General features: G+C 43.4%; 1 pseudogene; it reads left to right on the top strand.

Moving 5' to 3' along the window:
- Positions 1-16860: 16860 nt before the first annotated feature.
- LOC115847971 (ferritin light chain pseudogene) lies at positions 16861-17505 on the top strand (annotated as a pseudogene).
- The last annotated feature ends 3042 nt before the right edge of the window (positions 17506-20547 follow it).

Genomic DNA, 20547 nt, shown 5'->3' with positions numbered 1-20547 from the left:
TCATCTGTAAAATGGGGATGGTAACACATTAAGACCTGGACCTGGGAGGATTAAATGAGAAAATATTAAAGTGCAAATATTTCTCTAGACCAGGAGGCAGCAAAATTCTTTCTGTAAAAGGTCAGATTTTAGATATTTTAGACTTTGCAGATCATACAGTCTGTCACAACTATTCAGCTCCCATGGCATGTGCAAAAGCAGCTGTGGAGAAGCCCTCAGTGAAAGGGCATGAGTGTGTCCCATTTTTGTTTACAAAAACAGATGTCAGACCAGATTAGGCTGCAGGCAGGCAGTCATTTATGGCCCCTATGCTGGACCCAGCTTGCTTGGAGACACATTCAAGGTACAATAAAATTACCTGATTCCTCCCTATTTAAGATTCCTTCTTACCCTCAGCCTTAGCTAGTTGCTAGAGTCAGGCCGACATTTCAGTCTGTCCTTCTATTTGAAGGTGAAGACAAATCTTATCTCTGAGGTCCTGCAAACTGTTTTTAGTTGTTCATGCTCCGTGTGGCCACCTGGTCACAGAGTTTGCAAAAGTGTCATTGCTTCTGCCTAGAGAAGGTCCACACCACTGCCCAGCTGCTGCAGCACCAACTGATGCTGCCCGGGCCTGCTGTTGAGTATCACCACCTATTTCTCTGCAGAACCTTGCTTCCATGATGGTTATGAGTGAAGGCTCCTAGACGAGACTCTGGAATTCAAATCCTAAGATACTAGCTGTGTGACCTTGTGCTGGAAATAATTTCTCTGTTATTTCAGTTTCCTCATCTACAGGGGACTCATAAATCTCCGCCTTGCAGAGGGGTTAGGAGGATTAAATGAGCCAATACATGTAGAATAGCTAGAACAATGCATGGCACAAGTAATTGCACAATAAATCCGCTATTATTATTCTCTCGGGTAGCATTCTCTGTGCCAGACCTGGGTTGGGGGTGATGGCATTCTGAAGTCCTTATGAAATTCATCCTCTAAGGAGAGCAATAGCTTTCCATCTCTCACTTCTTACCTTGAATCAGAAACCTCTCCAGGGGTTAACATGTGTACCCAGGACCCTAGACGGACCGCATCCTGCCACAAAATTGACATTCTCATGGGGGCCCTGAATTCCTGGAGCTCACCTTCCATCTTCTGACCAGGCTCAGGCCTGCGTGCTCCTTCTTCCCTCTCCTGAGTCCGCAGGGAGCTATCCTGCTCCCCTTGTGTTTACAACATACACACGGGTTGGCCTCTTTCTTCTGGAAGTGGATCTCCCGGCCCCTCACCCAGCAGACCTGTCCTCTCAAAGTTCCACTTGCATATGCAACTCAAATTCTGTGAGAGTGTTTTTTAAACTTTTTACTCTATAAAGTGCCTGGGATGTGTTTGCTTCTTAGTAAATGTTCATTCCCTTTCCCTAAACTAAGAAAGCAAAGCAAACATAAATAAGTAAAAAAACATTTTTTCGGCTGGAAGAAAGATGTTTTTGATTTCTGACTCAGAATAGCTGAGGTTTCAGGGCAAAAAGGAGCAAGTGTCAGGGGGCAAAGGGCATTATGAGGATCCTAAGTATTTCTTAGGTGTTTTCTGCTGCTGAAGAGCATGAAGTGATGATGACAGCAGTGATGATGATGAAGATGGTGATGATGACACCCAACGTTTCAGAGCCCTTAGTACGTGCCTGGAACCGGCTCAGGACATACTCAGTCCTCACAATTGCCCTATGAGATGGGCATTGTTTATCCGCATTTTACAGTTGAGAAAAATTAAGGTCAATTCGATCGTGTCCAAGGACACATAGTTAAAGAGTGGTGATTCAAACCCAGATCAGTGTCTTCCTAAAATTCTTGCTCTTAAGACCCTCCCTCTCCTGCCTGCACAACGTTGTAGCAGGAAGCATGCAGGTGTGTGTTAAATAGGCATTTGGCATCCTCACCCAGACCGTGTGTGGCAGCTCTGCCTGCTGGACCTATACTTCAATGAACATAAGGAGATGTAAGAGTGGACAGCTGCCCGTCAGCCGAGTGACGGGTGGGAATCGTGGGGCAGGAGAGTTACATGGCAGGAAACAGAGCCGCAAGGCAAAGGGAGCCAGGGTGGGGCCTCTGGGCTGTGGAGCATGGAGTCAACAGCATCCCGGACACAGGTCAGGTGGCTGTGAAAAGCCTTCTGTTCCATGGCTGGGACACAGACTTGCTGACTTTCAAAGCACAGTGGCCAGGCTGTGCTGGGCAAAAGAATTCAGGCTCAGGTGGCCATCAGGAGACAGAATGTGCTTCCTACTCAGAGCACTGCCGAGATGCACTCTCTGGCTTTGGGAGCAGACTGAGAAGGCCAAGGCCAGTTGGCTTGACCCAAGAACCAGCCTGACAGATGATTTTTCTAGTTTGCAGTGTGTGTGTATGTGTGTGTGTGTGTGTGCATGAATATATGTGTGTGTGCATGTGGCTGTGTATATGTACATGTGTGTTAATATGCATCCGCCGTATGTATTCCTGTGCTCACCACCTGCACATGCCCCCCATGTAATACCTGGATGCTCAGAAGGGTGAGTTAAATGAACAGACGATTGTGAGCCTGCCAGCCTTCTTTTTGTACGGATGGGTCAAGGCCATTGTTTGGTACTATTAACCTCGGACTCAGGGACTTGCAAATGAACCCAACAGGGTACTGTGGCTTGGATGGCTTCCAGCATGTGGTGTGTAATGGGGGTTGTGTTTCAAAGCCTTCATCGCACTACACTGCCAACTTTCCTGATACCTTGTGCCTTGGTGGACACAGGCAGAGTGGAAGTATGAGACTGGAATATTGCCCAGTGATCTGTTACAAACGTATTTTCAACTGCTGGAGCCTCGGGTGCCTGTCCCTGCAGTGATTGGTGAATGCCATTCCCTTAGGCTCTTGGGAAGCCATATCTACTCTGATTTATACTGGGGTGAAAAAAGCATTGGGCCTTGAGATGGAGGCATTCAAAGACATGAGCATGTTGTCTGAGAATGAAGGACACAGCGGGAGACTGAGAAGGGGACAGGCATGCACGCTAGAATATGGGGGGGGCGTCCCCCTTTCTAGCTCTACAACTGTCTCCATCCTATATTTGTCCCAAAGCCTGGCATCTCTTAGTACCATCTCTCACCTGCCTTTTAGTATCTAGTTTGTGCACTGGGGGGGCGGTCCTAGAGGACTCAATGACAATATTCACTAACATCGGGCCCACAAAACAAAGTTACTGTGCAGAGGGCTGGGCATAATAAACAGTGATTTGAGGGTATGATATGATTTGAGGGTCCAGAAAGGTCTCTCTGTCTCAGATTATCTGAGACATGTCTCTGATCTATGTCTTCTTACTTCCTCCATTAACCCAGTATTCATCTTAAGGAAATAAATGAATGGCAGAATACAGGGTTCCAGTATGATGTCATCAGCTGCTTGAATTTGCTGGACCGCTGTGATCAGCCCCTGACTTTGTTAAAAGATATCAGAAGTGTCTTGGAGCCAACTAGAAGCAGGGTCATCCTTGCTCTGGTCTTACCTTTTCATCCCTATGTGGAAAACGTAGGTGGCAAGTGGGATAAACCATCAGAAATTTTGGAAATCAAGGGACAGAATTGGGAAGAACAAGTGAATAGTCTGCCTGAAGTTTTCAGAAAAGCTGGTTTTGTTATCGAAGCTTTCACTAGACTGCCATACCTGTGTGAAGGTGACATGTATAATGACTACTACGTTCTGGATGACGCTGCCTTTGTTCTCAAACCAGTATAAACACGTGGAGGTTGAAGTCTTCAGAGTCCACCCCAAGAATGTATGCTCCGGAAGAGGGTCTGCGTTCTCAATTATGTGAAGGGAGGAGCTTTGGGGACTGCCGTTCTAAATATCATGTAGGAATTTTAAAAGCCAAAATACTAATTATTTCTTTGTAGTGTGTAAAAGGAATGTTTTTAAAAAACAAAAACCCAACTCTTTGAGGATTTTTATTAACTCTTTACTCAGTAATGCAGGTCACACTCAGATTATGGAAGATATTTTTTATACTTAATTGCAGTAGGGACTCATTCCCAGGCAAAGCAATAGTCGTGACTTCACATGGAACCAATGAATATGGATTGTTTTTAATAAAATGAAGACTGGCAATAAAGCTGTCCATACAGTTGTAAATATTGCTGATACTCTTTCATGTTTAGAAATTCTATTATTATTCTAGAAAATGTTTTTAAGCATGCTAATAAACTTTTTTGGAGATGAAAAAAATTTAATTTAATTTAGAGCATGTTGTTAATCTGGCAAGGGTCACCTATGAGAACTAACGCATTAGCAGTGCTACATTTCTAAATTACTTAATGAAACCATCACCACTCTTGGCCCCTTGTAGGGACTTGAGGGAAGGGACACATGTTAGGTAACTTCTGACGAGAAGAACTAGAACTCAGAGCATTGCTGTACAACGTGTGTGTGCGTGTGTTGTGCGTGTGTGTGCGTGTGTGTGTGTTGTACATCGTGGAAAACAACTGAGATGCAAGACAGTAAGCACATCTTCATGAGGAAGAACTTGTAGATTTCTAACAAGAAGAAACACACATGTACACAAGTTAGGTGATATAACCTAGTGTCAACAGTCAGCGAGCAAGCGGCAAGCGAACTATTTTTCAAAGGTCCACTGTCAGATGGTCTGGGATGGTAGGTGTTGATGAGAGTGAACATCAATGGAGGGAAGAAATAAAGGTTGCTTGCCGCCTGTCCCCACTAGCCCAGGAAAGCGATGAGCATAAAGTAAACAAATAATTGAAATGGACACAAATCAATTAGATGCTGACAAACAAAAATTGTGATAGCCCAGGATGAGGTATTATTAAAAATGACTTGCCTGAGCCTTATGTCTTTAGATTTACATTTAAATGTAATTAACACTGAGTGGCACTCACTGCTGTTCTTGTTCTGCCAGTGGATGGTGTTCGTTAGAGCGCTGTGGAGATGCCAGGAAGCATTATCTCTAGAAAATATTCTCTCCCTCTTTTCATTCTTTGGTAGTTTGACTTACTTCATTACATTGCATTAGGAGAAAGAGCGTTGGGGCCTCCTGCTGCGTCCCCTCCCACGGCTCATTCCCCAGATGAAATCACCACCAGCTTGTTGCATTGCAGCCATCTCCACAGCAACCAGTTCTACCACAAGAACACACACTTCGGCTCCTGTAGTCCTCTGTTTCCCTCGTTATTTATTACTAAAGGGACTTGGTATGCAAAAATTGTTTGTTGACTTCCTAAGACTTTGGGGCAAGTTGCTCCTTCTAATTCCCTAGAGAGATGGCTGTGGAGAAAGGGCAAGGCATGTTTTTGGAGTCAAGTAGACCTGACTCCTTGAATCCTGTTTCTACTCCTCCCTTCTGTTTTCTGTGGCAGGTTTCCCATAATGAAAATGGGGATCTCAGTACCTCCCTTACACAGAATTGTTTGCAAAGCTTAGACAGTGAATGGACACTTACTGAGCAACTATTATGCTCCAGATGCTTTATGTGTATGACTGTGTTTTACCTAAATGGTAAAAACTATTACTCCAGGTTTTGGTTATCTATTGCTGTGTAATAATCCACTCTGAAATGTAGTGTCTTAAAACAACCATGTTATTGTCTCTTACAGTTCTGTGAGTTGATGGGGCTCAGATGATGGGGCTGGGGTTCCTCTGATGGTTTCTCTTGGGGTCTCTCCTGTGGTGCAGTTGGATGCAGTTAGGGATGGAGTCATATGGGCTCAACGGGGATGCTGAGATGGTTGGGTCCTCTCCCCATGTGGTCTCAGGGCCTCTCCAGGAGAGAATTCTTATGTGACTTCTCAGGGCTCCCAAAACACAAAAGCACAGTCTACCAGGCTGTTTAATGCCTGGGCTCTGGATCCCCAGAACAGCACTATTAGTTCCTCTCTGTTCTTTCAATCAGATCACAGGTGGGCAGAAGTTGGATGTGGGAGGGGATTACACAAGGACACGAAGACCAGGAGACATGCTTTATTGGGGGCCAGCTTCAGAGACCGTGTTTCCATTTACTTATGAGAAGGCTCTGCCTCTGAGAGTTAAGAAACTTTCTCAAAGCCACAGAGCGAATGAGAAGTATTGTAGAACCAGGATTCAAAGCCAGGCACCCTCAGTTGCAGAGTTTGGGAATTTTACCTCCACCTCTGTACTGACTTTTAAAAGTCATGAAAAATTCCTAAAATAGTGTCTGGCATATAGAATCTACACTTTGAATCTAATTTTATTTCCTTTCCTCTCTTTTTTCATGTTACCTCATAAGAGTAGGAATCCAGAATTCAAAAACTTCTTTGTTTTTGCAAAAAGAAATTTTTTACTTATTTATGTTTGCTTTGTTTTTTTGGTTTAGGGAAAGGGAATGAAAATTTACAAAGAAGCAAACACATCCCAGGCACTTTATAGAGTTAAAAGTTTAAAAAGACCTCCCACAAAATTTGAGTTGCATACACAAGTGGAACTTTGAGAGGCCAGGTCTGCTGGGTAAGAGGCTGGAAGATCCACTTCTGGGAGGAGAAAGAGGCCAACCCCTGTGTGTGTTGTAAAAAGTGGGCGCAGGGCAACTCTCTGCAGTCTTAGGAGAGGGAAGAAGGAGAACCCAGGCTTTATGCACTCGTTCTCTTACTCCACTCAGTAACCCTACAAGGATATTATTATATTCATTTCACTGATAATAGTCAAATAATTCTCTTATGCCCTCCGGATACCGAAGGTCATTTTTTGCTGGAGAGGAACTACTATGTGTTGTTCTCTCTACCTCCTCCATAGCCAGCACCTGCTGTTTCACTGAAGTGTTTAAGACCCTTATCCATGGTGTTCCTCTGTACGCTACATGCTTTTCTGCAGTCCCTCTTCTTTATGAGAAGCACTTCTCCCCTCTCACACACAGGGTTGAAAATGGTCATGGAAATAATGACTGAACAGTGTTTTCTGGAGCAGATGAATTATCAGAATTACCTGGAGGGAATTTTTCTTAAATGCAGACTTTTAAACCCCACCCAAAATTTACTGAACCAGATTCTTCAATAGCAAGACTCAGGCTCGGTGTGGATAAAATCTCCCCCAGGTAATTCTGATGCTCTATCAGGCTTTGGATAACTGCTGTGGGAGTTCAGAGCAGATGTACCCTTGGCACAGGGAATGCTTACACGGGGAAATAGTGCAGAGAACACTCAACTGAAGAAGCTGAGCTCTGTCTGATTTTTAAGGACACATGAAATTCAGATAAGTGGTGGTGATTGAAAGGGCATTCCAGATAGGAGAGCTGGTGTGAAAAGAATAAAGAAGCAGGAAAATGCATGACATTTTGGGAAATAATGAGAACTGTTAGGCAAGGTGTAATCACAGTTCCTAATGCTTCTCTCCATGTAGAGGGGGTTCTGTTGGAGAAAAGTTCTGGTCTCTCTCATCCCCTCACTCATGCTGCCTCAGGGAAGTTTAGGCAAGCAATTGAACATGTGCTCTCCAGCCCCTGCCTTTCCTCCACCTTGGGAGTCAGTTGCTCAGGGGAAGCACAGGTACTGCTCTGCACCTCTGTGTCATAAGTTTTCAGGGACAACTTCTGCTCCTATGGGATAGAGGATGCCAGCCCCAGCCCAACACTCCCTGAGGCTGAGTGGGTAGATCTGTTTAAACCTGGGGCATTCGTATGAATAAACCCACTAGGCTGAAGCTGTGGGATGCATTCTTCAATATTAGCCACTTAGGAAAAGAGGTAATATGTTGACCTCCCTTCTGCCTTATTCATTTGTCTTATTTCTCAATTGGCTTAGGACTCAGGCAGGGGAGAGCGGTATTATTTACTGGGTGCCTCAATCTCCAGTAGGAGGTCAGTGCTGGAAACAAAAGATGAGGCCAGATTAGGGAGCAATCCTGGAATGCCAAGACTTCAGGCAAATCATTCTTAAACTTCCTGGGGTCACAAATTGATTTGAGGCTCTGATAAAAGTTGAGAACATTCTTCCCAGTTAAAGGTACATGATCAAAATTATCTGGGCATTCTTTAAAAAATACAGATTCCCTAATCCCACCCTAGAGCGCCTGATCAGATTCTTCAATGGGGAAACACAAGTTTGGCATGGGTACAACCTCTCACAAATAATTCTGATGGAGTACCTATTTCAGGCTATTCACAGATTTCCCGAAACCTATTCATGGGCTACTCTCTCCCAGTAGTAAAAGCTCTAGTTTTAGGGCAACAGTGGGGAATTAAAACCTGGACGTGACAAAAGAGACATGGCAGGCATCAGTGATGTGGTTCTAACAGTGGTGTTGGCATTTTGTTTCAATACGCAAACGAAGTCCAGGAAGAATTATAAGGATGAAAAGGGGAAGATGGTCAGCCTTCCTAAATTTTCTTTGTGGAATCCATGGCAGACTTTTGCACGCCTCCAGGACTCTGATGGAAAGAGGCTAGCAATTCCTGCACCGGAGAACATTGGGAAACACCAGGATTCTGTTGTTTGGGGTTCCTGTGACCTGGTTCTCATCAGAATCATCTCCAGGACGTGGTCCTCACATTCAGACAATGAGTTAAGAAATAAATGGATGGTGTTATACTTGTCTTTTCTTGTCAGTATTCCTTCTGCCCTTGCATTCACTAAAAAAATTTAAAACCTACCAAATTGCAGCTGCTTCTCCTTTCTTAACCTAAAGGGTATAATGCCAGCAGTTGTGGGAATGGAAACAGGCTAGTCTACCTAGAAATCTCCAGAGCCTTGTAGGCTAATACATTAAAATTAAAGAGAAACAGAAGCCATCACTACAAATTGCAACATTATTGTTCAAGCCAAGATCGTCCTAATTATAAACTAGCATTTTTATAGATGTCACAGGGGCTGTTTTAGTGCCGCTTTGCTGATGCTAAAAAGATAGTGTGGAAATGTGATCAGGGATCCTCATACTACTGTCTAACTGGAGGGAAAAAAAAGTTAATTAGGCTCTTTTTGGCATATTAGTGAAGACAGGCTTATTAGACACATTTACAAGCTAATGATATGCCTATACTCTGCTAGCAAAAAAGTTCATTTAAATAAACTGATTTACAGTTCAGCCATTTTCATCTCTTTAACAAGTACATTCACAATTACATTGCCCACATTTAATTGGTATGGAATCTGAACATTTCCGGAGACCGCACTGTGAGGTACTCATTGTAGGGTGGTCTCTGCTCCTCCTGTCTTCCCCAACCTGTCTGGGACCGCAGGTAGCGCCCCACCCTGCTTGTTGCCCACCTCCTAGGATGAACAGCCTTCATCTGACTAAAGACATTTGAACCAACAGTGATGGATTTCAGAGCTGTCACTAACGACGAGTGACAGCAAATGTTTGGAGGAGTCGGGGGCAGAGTTGGGGGGCAGGGGCAGGAATTAAATGGTCCGGTTACCCAGGGCCCGGTTCTCCCCCAGCCTCCTGGGGAATGAAGCAAGCACCAAAGGGACTGGGCATTTCCCTCTGCAGTTCAGAAATCACGGGCATCCCTAGGGGGCCTAGTCACCCTTTTCTGAGCAGGACAACCCCTTTTTCCAGCGAAGCCCACTTTCTAAACCACGGTTAGTGATCCTTCAAACAAACGCAGCCATCTGATCCCGTCATAGCAGGAGATCCTGGCTCTATCACAAGAGGCTACTTCAGTTCCCTAAGCCTTAGTTTCCACATCAGTAAGATGGGGATTACTATAGTTCCTTCCTCAAAGCGTGTTTAAGATTAATTAAACTACTGCCTGTGAAGTATACTTAGCAAAGGACCTGGCCTGTAGTAAATGCTCAATAAATGTTACCTGTTATCATTATCATCATCATTATTATTATCACTATTACTTAATTCCCATGCTTAAAAGTCTTTAATGGATCCTTATTTCTTGCAGAAGAAATCTGACTTATTTAACATGGTCTTTAAAGCTCTTCAGATTCTGCTGCTAATTTCCAATTTCCTCCCCAGCCCCTTCTCCCACAAAACTATGCTCTAGCCACAAAGAACTGCACACCTTCTGTAAGCATCTCTTTGTCCTTTGCTCATGCCTCTCCCTTTTCCTGCACGGCCCTGTCCTGTTGCTGGGTCACCGAACCCTCCTGGTCCTCCAGAACTTTTCCTCCAGAGCTCAGCTAGAAGCCCTCTAGGCTACATCTTCCCCATTCCTCTCCTTCCAGGCAGAATGATGACCCCTGCCTGATGTATCACACATGCCTCTTTTGGGTATTACTTATTTCACAGTATGAGAGTTATTTGTTTACCAGGCTGTCTCCCCTGAAGGTACCCTCTTCAGGGACAGAAACCAGGCCCAGTTTCTATTTTTATGCCCAGTGCCTGACTAGGTACACTCAGTTTCTAAATGAATTCCAGTGCAATCAAGTTAAATTAAACTGATTTGGACTAAGGTTCCAACTAGATCATTTCTAAGGTGCCGTCTAGATCCAATATTCCATAAGCCCACGATTTTATCAAATGCTGGATGCAACTCCTTTCTCTGAGCTTCAGTATTCTTACCTATAAAATGTAAATGATAATTGCTAACTCACAGGGCTATTGGGAGATGTGAGACAATTCATGTGAAAAGACTGTAAAGTTCAACTGCTACACAAATGTTAATAGCATTGTTTACTTGCTTACCCTTGTTTGTGCTTCTTTGGGAAGATGACAGGATAATAGAAAAGCACATTGTGCAGTTTGATCTGTATTTGTTGTCAATGTTTTGCCCATGCCAATTTCCCATAGTAGAGGTAAGCTCAGTATGATTCCTACCCCAGGGAAAGGGGAATATTTCTTGGGGTCCATTTCAACGGGATGAAAGGGAAGCCTCCATACATTGTAACCTTCATGTTCTGACTCCAATCTCAGCTCTTGCAATAGAAGCATTATGGGAAATGAGGCTTTTTCTACTCCTCTCCTCTAGCTCCCTCCATAATAACAAAGCCCAGTCCATCTTTTTATGATGATAATTATCATCAAAGACATCATTTGAGTTTAATGCCTGAGAATGACTTCGCATGCCAGTGACTAACAATGTTACGGACAATTATTTCTTTCGAAGGTTACTGCTTCACCATCAGGGAAAATGTCACTTTTGTAAGGTAATAAATGTGGTTTATTGGGAGAGTGGATACATTGAGGTCTGCCATTTAATTTGATCACAGTTCATCCCCAGCAATTCTTTGAGATCAAGTCACTCAGGAGCAGTTTCTTGCAAGTCCTTTCCTGAGTGTTTCCTGAATCGCTATGGTCCAGAATGATACCTCCTATTTGTCCGAGGGAACTTTTAAGGAAAAAGACTCATTCACCAAATAGGAAAATTGGGGAAGCACCATCCAGTCAGAAAATTAATGCTGTGCTGTATACATGAAACTGCTCTTTAGCACCTAAAGGTGCAGCTAGGGTGGTATTCCTTGGCAGCCTTCCTATTTGCCCATGCTGAGCTCAGGAAAAGTGACACTCAAGTATGGGAGTGGAAAGGGAGGACAGCTCTTCCTTCTCTCCAGGTCACTGTACATTCACAGCATAGACCGGACGGGACTGGAGAGTCATCCTTCTAGAGGGGCACAGCCCTGAAATGGGGTTGGGAGCACCCTAGAGAGTGATATCCTGCATCCAAGAACTCATAGAGTCATCATTACTTACAGGACACACCTGAGTGTCCAATGCGCTAGGTGTGTCACTCATTTATGACATTACTATGACGGACAAGTTCATGAACTATTGCTACGTGAATTTGTTTGGATGTGCATATAATGCATTCATCCCTACATAGAATCATAGCATGTTTATATCAGAAGGAATAAGACTATAACACGCTGGAAGATAGTAAGTCTTTTTCATCTGCTTTGGTAACAGAAAGGCTTGGGTTTAAACCCGACTCTGGCACTTATCGCCAGTTGGAAAACATTGAACAAGCCCCTTAATCTCACAAGCCTTGTCTTTCTCAACTGAAAAATAGAGATGGAATTGGCCCCTCACCATGCTGTTCTGAGAATTAAATAAAATAGTGTCTATTGAGTGGCTGGTGTCTAGTAGGAACCCAGTTCATGGTTGTTGTCATTGTGGTTGTCAGAGATGATGCTGCAAGAGGGAGGTAGCAGTATTTGCAGTAGTGGCCTGGCACCTAGCACAATGAGGACGCTCAGTTCATTTTGAACTTATGATTGAACACAGAAATAGATGAGTGAATCTAGCATTCCTCTTCACATTCCAGAAAAGGGCTTTGAGAAACATAGGAGCTAAACCAACAGCACAGAATCACACAGGTTTGGGCAGAGCTTGACGTATATTTTAGATCCTTTGATCCCCAACGTGGTGCTCTTCCAACCACCCCTGATCACTACCTCCTTCCCTATACTCCCATCACTTCCCACTCTCCCCAACATATGTGTATGTGTTTGAGACATAACATGCCTGTCTTACAGATAGAGAAACTACAAATTTTGGAGGTGTGTTTCTTGGGTTCTCAGAAGCTGATGATGGGAGCCAGGCTGATGCACTGTCTGATCGATTTCACATCTTGCTTCTCATGCTTGCAAAGCCCAGGTCTTAAGGCAAAGTTGAGCTAGAGCCTGGAGCTGAAGGAGGCTGAGCTGGAGCTCACAGCACAGATCACCAGAGACTGTGATTGAATAACATTGGGAAGATACATGATTTTTGCCTCCAAAATCCTTTTGGTTTACGCTTCTCTGTGATGCCCTCCCTCACCTCATTCCTTTGAACTATATACCATGATTTCTACTGTACTAGGAAGAACAGTCACACCAAAAATATGGGGAAAAACAAAAGAAGTTACTTTCTGGCTATTAAGCTTCTGTAAACTTGGCATAAATAATAGGTTTAGAAAAAGAATTGTCTGGTCCATTTTCTAGACACAGAGAGAGAGATGAAAACTAAAATCTCTGAACTAGCAAGTTAGAAGACAATAGGAAAGGAAACAAGAAAGTTAGACCCCAGCTTGGGTTTCTGAGAAGGACCCTGTCACCCACCTACCTTGGCCTGTCTCCTGGTCACAGGCATTACTGGGAAATGTAGAACAATCCTGATAGATTTGAAGACCAGGAGGAGATAGGAATCGAGGTAGGCTTCCTGTAAAGAATCTTCACAGGGGTTTCTTACACTTCTGAGGTATCAAGCAGCAGCTGAAGAGAAAGCGAGCCACAAAGTAAGTCAAAGAAGAAAGGGCCTGAGACAATGAACCACATGCTTCCTGGGGCCCCAGAGTGGCTGGGAGAGCAGCCGGGTTTTCCTCTATCCACTTCCTCCAAATGAGCCAAGGAGTAGATGTGGAGAATATAATGGAGAGAGGAAAGGAATTAAAACACCAGAAGAGGTTTCTCAGTCTTGACAAGGGGTTCCCACAGTGGAAAGCCCTGTGGACAGGGGGCCAATGTGGATGCAGAGATCTCAGTGGAGGTCCACGTGCAAGGATGATGACAACCAAGAAGGAGATGTAGTAAGGTACATCTCTGCACGTGTATGATTACAGATTCCCAGACACCTGTCTCCATCCCAACGTGAATATGCACTCTCAAAATTACAAGCCAACTTGGGAGAAGGAAAGATAAGAGAGAATTTATAATTTACTGACTGTAAACTCAAAATGACTGAATCTACTTTAGGCTGACTAAGTTTGCTTTTCAGGGATCAGGTAAATCGGGGGATAAAAATAGAACTGATAGCTACAAAAGATGAAGTTACATTTCTTAAACCCAAGGAACTGGTTTAATACCTACTATGACTTTTTTTGTCTTGTAATACCAGAATATGACAGCCATTGGGCCATATGCCATAATCCATTCTACCGGAACCATACTTCAGAGTCATTTGAATAGGTGTCTTGTGTGCATCAGGGAAGACCAAGGACACAGGCATACACCCGAATGCCCAGAAAACTTTACAAAGTACTGTTAATCTAGCAGAAGTTTGGTCATGGTAGTGACAATGACATCAGTGATGACTGTAAACACTCCAGATATAAAATCCTCAGGAGTAGGAAATACTTTGAGACCTTAGTATTGATGTAGAACATCTATGGCGTTTTTATCTCAAGACTTGGAACTGTTTTATCTCCAATCTATACCTCTTTCCCGAACTCCAGATTCATATACTATTGCCTTTGACACCCCTGCTTGGGCGTCTAATAGATATCTCAACTTAGCACATCTAAAACTGAACCTGTGCGCTTCACCCTACTTCCAACGCTCCGCCAAACCTACAGAACCTGCAGTCTTCCTCCGCATCTCAGGTTATGACAACCCCATCCTTAAGGTTGCTCAACTTAAAAATCTTGAAATCACTCTCGACTCCACTCTTTTCTCTCACACACACCTAATCCATTAGGATTGTTGTCTTTTTTTGCGGTACGTGGGCCTCTCACTGCTGTGGCCTCTACTGCTGTGGAGCACAGGCTCCGGATGCTCAGGCCCAGCAGCCATGGACCACGGGCCCAGCCGCTCTGCGGCACGTGGGATCCTCCCGGACCGGGACACGAACCTGTGTCCCCTGCATCAGCAGGCGGACTCCCAACCACTGTGCCACCAGGGAAGCCCAGGATTGTTGTCTTTACCTTCAAAATATATCCAGAATCCAACCACTTCTCACCATCTTCTGCTACTACTCTTATCTAAACCATCTCTCACTGGGATACTTCAGTTGCCCACTACGGTCTCCCTCCTTCCACCCTTGCCCTTCCCAACAGTCTACACTTCACACAGCAGTCAGAATAATCCTTTTAAAGTGTAAGTCATACCATGTCACCCTCTGTTCAAAACTCTCCAATGGCTCCTATCTCATGCAGATAAAAGCTCAAAATCCCAGACTTCTTTGCTGTACTTTGAACACATCAGGAATGTTCCTGCCTTAGGGCTTTGCATGGGTTGAAACCTCTCCCTGGAATGCTCTTCTCTCAGATATCCATATGGCTGAGCATCCTACTTTTGCAAGTATTTGCTGAAATATCACCTTTTAAAATTAGGCCTCTGAAATTGCATCCTGCCACTCTTCTATAGTCCTCATCTCTTCTCCTGTCTGGATTTTTTCCCCTTTAATATTTATCACCTTTCCATATACCATAATTTATTGAGTACTATGTTTATTGCTTGTTTGTTCTCTCTTCTCAATAGAATATAAGCTCTACAACAGCAGGGATTCTTGCCCTGTTTTGTTTTTTGATGTACCCCAGGCACCTAGAAAAGGCACATGGTAGGCACTGAATAAATACTGAATGAACAAATGAGTGAAGATCACTGGATACAAAATGTTAGCACTAAAAGGGATGCTAGAGTTTTTCTGGCCTAAACCCTCTTTTTTTAGATTAAGAAAATTTAAATTGCTTCCCCGGAAGATGAAGATATTTGTCTAAGAAAATGCCATGAGTGGCTTCCAAATTCTCTTGTTTTGTGTTTCAGTTATTATATCTGGAGGCTTCCATCCTTGATCTTGAAATGATGTTATTATGCATTTTTTTCCTTCTGGACTTTAAATGAAAATAGAAGATTTAACCATATTCCTTAGTTCATGGGGCAGAGAAAGCAGCAGCACCTGGGAACACTGCGTAGTACCTGACTGGGTTTATTCCTGGATTCACGTGAGCTATCTCTAGAGGGCTGCCAGAAATACGTGTATGTGTGTGTGCAAGAGTGTGTGTGTGTGTGTGTGTGCATGGGTGTGTGTGTATACGTGTGTGCATGGGTGTTTGGGGTGGTAGTACAAGAGAACAAGTCCTGAGTAAACTGCTCAGAAAAGTAAAGTTTCATGTTCTAGGTGTGAACAGTTCTTGCGGAAGCTCCCAGCACTTTTAGTAGAGAATAATTGCAATCTTTAAAGTAAATATATAGTGGAGCTACAGTTTCTCATTTTTGAGAAAAGAAAATGGGGTTAGAGGTTTAAGGATTTACCTGGTGTTTTTCAGTCAGAAAGTTGTAGAACCAAAAACTGAACCTGAGTCACTAGAGTCCTAGACGCTACCTTTTAATATTATGGTGTGTTCTCACATGGGATGATGTGTCCACCCCTAGGAATTTCAGGGTTACCCACCAGAGCCAGGAACTGGGTGATGGGGGGACATTTTCTCCACAAGGCAAAGCTGTGGCTCTTAAGGCACTGTGCAACAGTGGGGAAATGTCAAAGTTATTAATTTTTATAAAATATGTTAATGGGATTCCCATTACTTCCTCTCTCGTTATTCGGTGTTGCCTTTCTGTTTCTCTGACATTTAACTCTGAGGATGTGACACTAAAAATATCAGGGCCTGCAGGCTCCCTGACCCTTAGATCCTTTTCTTCCAACAGCTGGGACATTTGACCCTTGCCAGCAGGCTCTGCTTCAGAGTCAGGGCAAATCATTCCCCCCAACACACATTTTTTTAATACTTAAAAAAAGGTCATATCCATGAAAGTGTGTAGGACACAGTAAGCCTTTTTTAGTACCCTTCTTCTCCTCATTGGAACTTCTCAAATTCTCTAAATATGGAAGAGTTGTATAAAGTTTATCACTTGGGAATTAGAGAAAAACTTTAAATCTCCAAGGGCACATCTACAAAATAAGTCTCAGAAAATGCCCAATTAGCTATTCAGAGCTAGTCCAAAGTAAGCAGATATGAGCCTGTAGTAGGCATTTCTAATTGGTTACAGCACTCATTCTTTTTATCTGTACTCCTCCCTTTAAGATAAGGTGTAGCCCAGAAACACTGTCATCTGAACATTCTGGGATCCATTACCAATGATCTGGAGTTAGCACATGAAATGAAAGCTATTTTCCATCCTTGCCCAAGTTCATCAAGATAGATATTCAGGCATTGCGCTCAGCAGTTCCCCGGATCAGTCTCTTGCTTCAACAGTGTTTGGACGGAACAGACCCAGGGTCGCCCTTTCCTCCAGCCTCCGACCACCCTCCAACCTTCGGAGTCAGCCACTCAGCTATCCTCGGTCACCGGGACCAGCCAACACCATTTTCTGAGCCGAACTCCTTATTACCGATCAACCATGAGCTCCCAGATTCGTCAGAATTATTCCACCGGGGCGGAGGCTGCCGTCAACCGCCTGGTCAGCATGCATCTGCGGGCCTCCTACACCTACCTCTCTCTGGGCTTCTATTTCGACCGCGACGATCTGGCTCTGGAGGGCGTGGGCCACTTTTTCCGCGAATTGGCCGAAGAGAAGCAGGAGAGCGCCCAGCGTCTCTTGAAACTGCAAAACCAAGCGGCGGCCGCGCCCTCCTCCAGGACGTGAAGAAGCCATCTCAAGATGAGTGGGGTAAAACCCAGGACGCTATGGAAGCCGCCATTAACATGGAGAAGAACCTGAATCAGGCCCTTCTGGATCTGCATGCCCTGGGCTGTGCCCAGGCAGACCCCGCCTCTGCGACTTCCTGGAGAGCCACTTCCTAAATGGGGAGATGAAACTCATCAAGAAGATGGGCGACCACCTGACCAACCTCCGCAGGCTGGCTGGTCCGCAGGCTGGGCTGGGCGAGTATCTCTTTGAAAGGCTTACCCTCGAGCACGAACAGGAGTCTCTGAAGTCCAGCGGCCTCTGAGGAGCCCCTCTGGCGTCAGAGCTTCTGCCTGAAGCCCCGCTCTGCAGCCACCCTCTCCCAAGACGTGGACCAAATGGAAACAATAAAGCTTTTTGCAGCAAAAAAAAAAGAGATAGATATTCAAATGAACCCTAATGTATAGCAATTCTTCATTGATCCTGTTTGATGATTTTTATCTGGATAGGTTAGTCTTTAACAGGTTTAAGTGAGTCAAATGTGCCGAGACTCAAAAAAGGTGAGGTCAGAAAATGTAGGACCTTGGACCACAGTCCCCATAGAGGCAGTACCTTGGAAAGAATTATTAAACCATGCTAAGGCAGCACCGAGCCAGTCCGCACAAACACTTGTTAAAGGGGGGAGATGTTTTGTAAACCAGAATGAGGAACCAGAGAGCTTGGAGTGCAAGCAGGGCATCAGATCAGAATCACCAGGGATGGGCAAAATGTGGGCCAGGACGAGGAGGTCACATGCCGAGAAGTGGCACTCCTGCCAGCATATCTTCTATGCGTGTTCCTACTTGTGGAGCTTAGGCTGCCCCTTCACATCCCAGGTTGCTACTGCAAAAATATTTTGAATTAATTAACCCTAAATATTTCCTCTGTTAATCTTTTCACGCATCTGATCCCAGAACATTTGTTAAAGAATCTGGAGACTTATTTTTTTTAGAATTTATTTTATTCAAGTATAGGTGTTTTACAGTGTTGCGTTTATTTCTGCAGTATGGCAAAGTGATTCAGTTACATATATATATATATATATATACACTCTTTTTCATATTCTTTTCCATTATGATTCATCACATGATATTGAATATAGTTCCCTGTGTTATACAGTAAGACCTTGCTGTTTATCCATTCTATATATAATAGTTTGCATCTGCTAATCCCAAACTCCCAATCCATCCCTCCCCCACACCCTCCCCCTTGGCAACCACAAGTCTGTTCTCTATGTCTGTGAGTCTGTTTCATAGATAAGTTCATTTGTGTCATATTTTAAATTCCACGTGTAAGAGATATCATATGGTATTTGTCTTTCTCTGTCTGACTTACGTCACTTAGTATGATAATCTCTAGGTCCATCCATGTTGCTGCAAATGGTATTATTTCATTCTTTTTAAAGACTGAGTGGCATTTCCATTGTGTGTGTGTGTGTGTATATATATATGTACCACATCTTCTTTATCCATTCATCTGTCAATGGACATTTAGGTTGCTTCCATGTCTTGGCTATTGTGAATGTGGAGACCTATATTTAAACTCTTATTCTTTCACTTATTTATGGACAATGTAACCTTGTGTGAGTTGTCCAAATTTATGAACGCTGATACCATGTTCATACAGAAGTAGTCAGACAAGTTGGTCTCTAAGATCATTTGTCTTTGAAGTTCTATGATTCTGAGGTAGAAAGAAGGGTCAGGGTGGGAACTTGACTCTGGATGCCAGAAAAAAAAAAATAAAGCAATGTTAGAAATTAATTTGCTATTTAGTAGTATTTTGGTTATCACACATGATTTTTATGTTTGCTATTTTGAGGCTAAAGATGATATTTTATACATTATTAACATCTCCTTTTTGATCATTCCATAAAACCACTATAAAGTCAACCTAATTTGATAGTTAATAGAAATCCAGTTCTCTGCATTTACTATTTCATGCCTTACACATTAAATTATGTACAGACATAAAATAGATAAAAATGATGGCTTTTTTCTTTGCCAGGTCCTATGCTAAGTATTTATATTTATTACCTTCTTAAAATCTTCTTAACAAATCTTTTGAGTACTTTAATCCCTTGTGGGTGAGGCAAAAAAAATGTAAAGGAATTAAGTAATTTGCTCAAGGTTACACGGTGAATAAATGTTAGAGCTGGATTTTGAACCTAGACAGCCTGACACCAGAGTCCTGGTAACGCTGGAGACATGTGAGTAGTAGAATGTGCTTTAAAAGAAAAAAAGCCCATTAAGATATCTTGTAATAAGCAATATATAATTTATACATACCATATTTATACATAGCACTTTCCACAAAATATCCTGTAACAAAAATAACTGAGCTCAGAGGGTCTCTGGAAAGGAATATCATGATTAGCAGTCTGCTGAGTGGCCCTGTGATGCCTTCAGCAGTGTGGCAAACACAAAAAGGTCATGGCAGCTTGAAGGCCGTATACTCTGCCTTTCTAACGTCAAGGTCACTCCAGGTTATGGCCCAGGGACTGGTTCACTGGAGCTGTGCAGGGCAGATCTAATATTCCTTCAAGAATCATAGCAATCATCTCATGGGACTATGATTAGGAGGATGAATTTGTGCAGGCACACGTAGAGGCAAGTGCACACTAATGTGGAAAGAGAGGGGGAGGGGAGAGGGAGACAGAAAGGGAAAACGGGGGGGGGGAGACAGAGAGAGAAAAGAAAGTGAGACCTTTTGAGTCTTTGAGAATTGTCTACATTTTCAGTCTTTACACCCTAAACTCCCATTCTCTCTCCAACCCCATCCAATATGACTTTCATTTTCCACCACTCCAGTGGAACTTGACTTCTTGTCAAGGTCAACAATGACCCAGATCCTTGATACTCAAAGTGTGGTAAAGGACCAGTAGCTTCACCTTGGTGAAGCCCTAAAATCTCTCTGAATCTCAGCAGCTTCATCTGTAAAGTGTGGTGCACACCTCATGGTAGTATCAGGAGGATTATATTAATGCACATGAGGTACCTGACAGACAGGACATGCCCAACTTATCCTGGTCCTCCTTCCTTCCAGTTATGCCAGCAAGAATCCAGGCTCACTAAAAGCAGAGAAATTGATATGTGATTACTTATGCTAACAATATACTCACAAAATCTCAGAGACGGAAAAAAGATTACAAGACTTCTGGCCCAACCAGGGCTACATAGAATGCCTGAAAATGGGCTTTCCTTTCCAAAAATCTCTTTTAAATAATCCAATTTTCATATGAAGTATGGTATATCTGCTCTGTTGTAAGTCATAGAAGAAAGTGCAAAGCCTTGGAAAAACTCTGAGGTTGATGCAAACAGATCCCCATCTG

Source organism: Globicephala melas, chromosome 1, assembly GCF_963455315.2.
Source record: "Globicephala melas chromosome 1, mGloMel1.2, whole genome shotgun sequence".
In the NCBI taxonomy this organism is placed as follows: domain Eukaryota; kingdom Metazoa; phylum Chordata; class Mammalia; order Artiodactyla; family Delphinidae; genus Globicephala; species Globicephala melas.
Note: the sequence above shows the minus strand (reverse complement) of the source record. Positions and strands in the feature narration are given on the sequence as shown.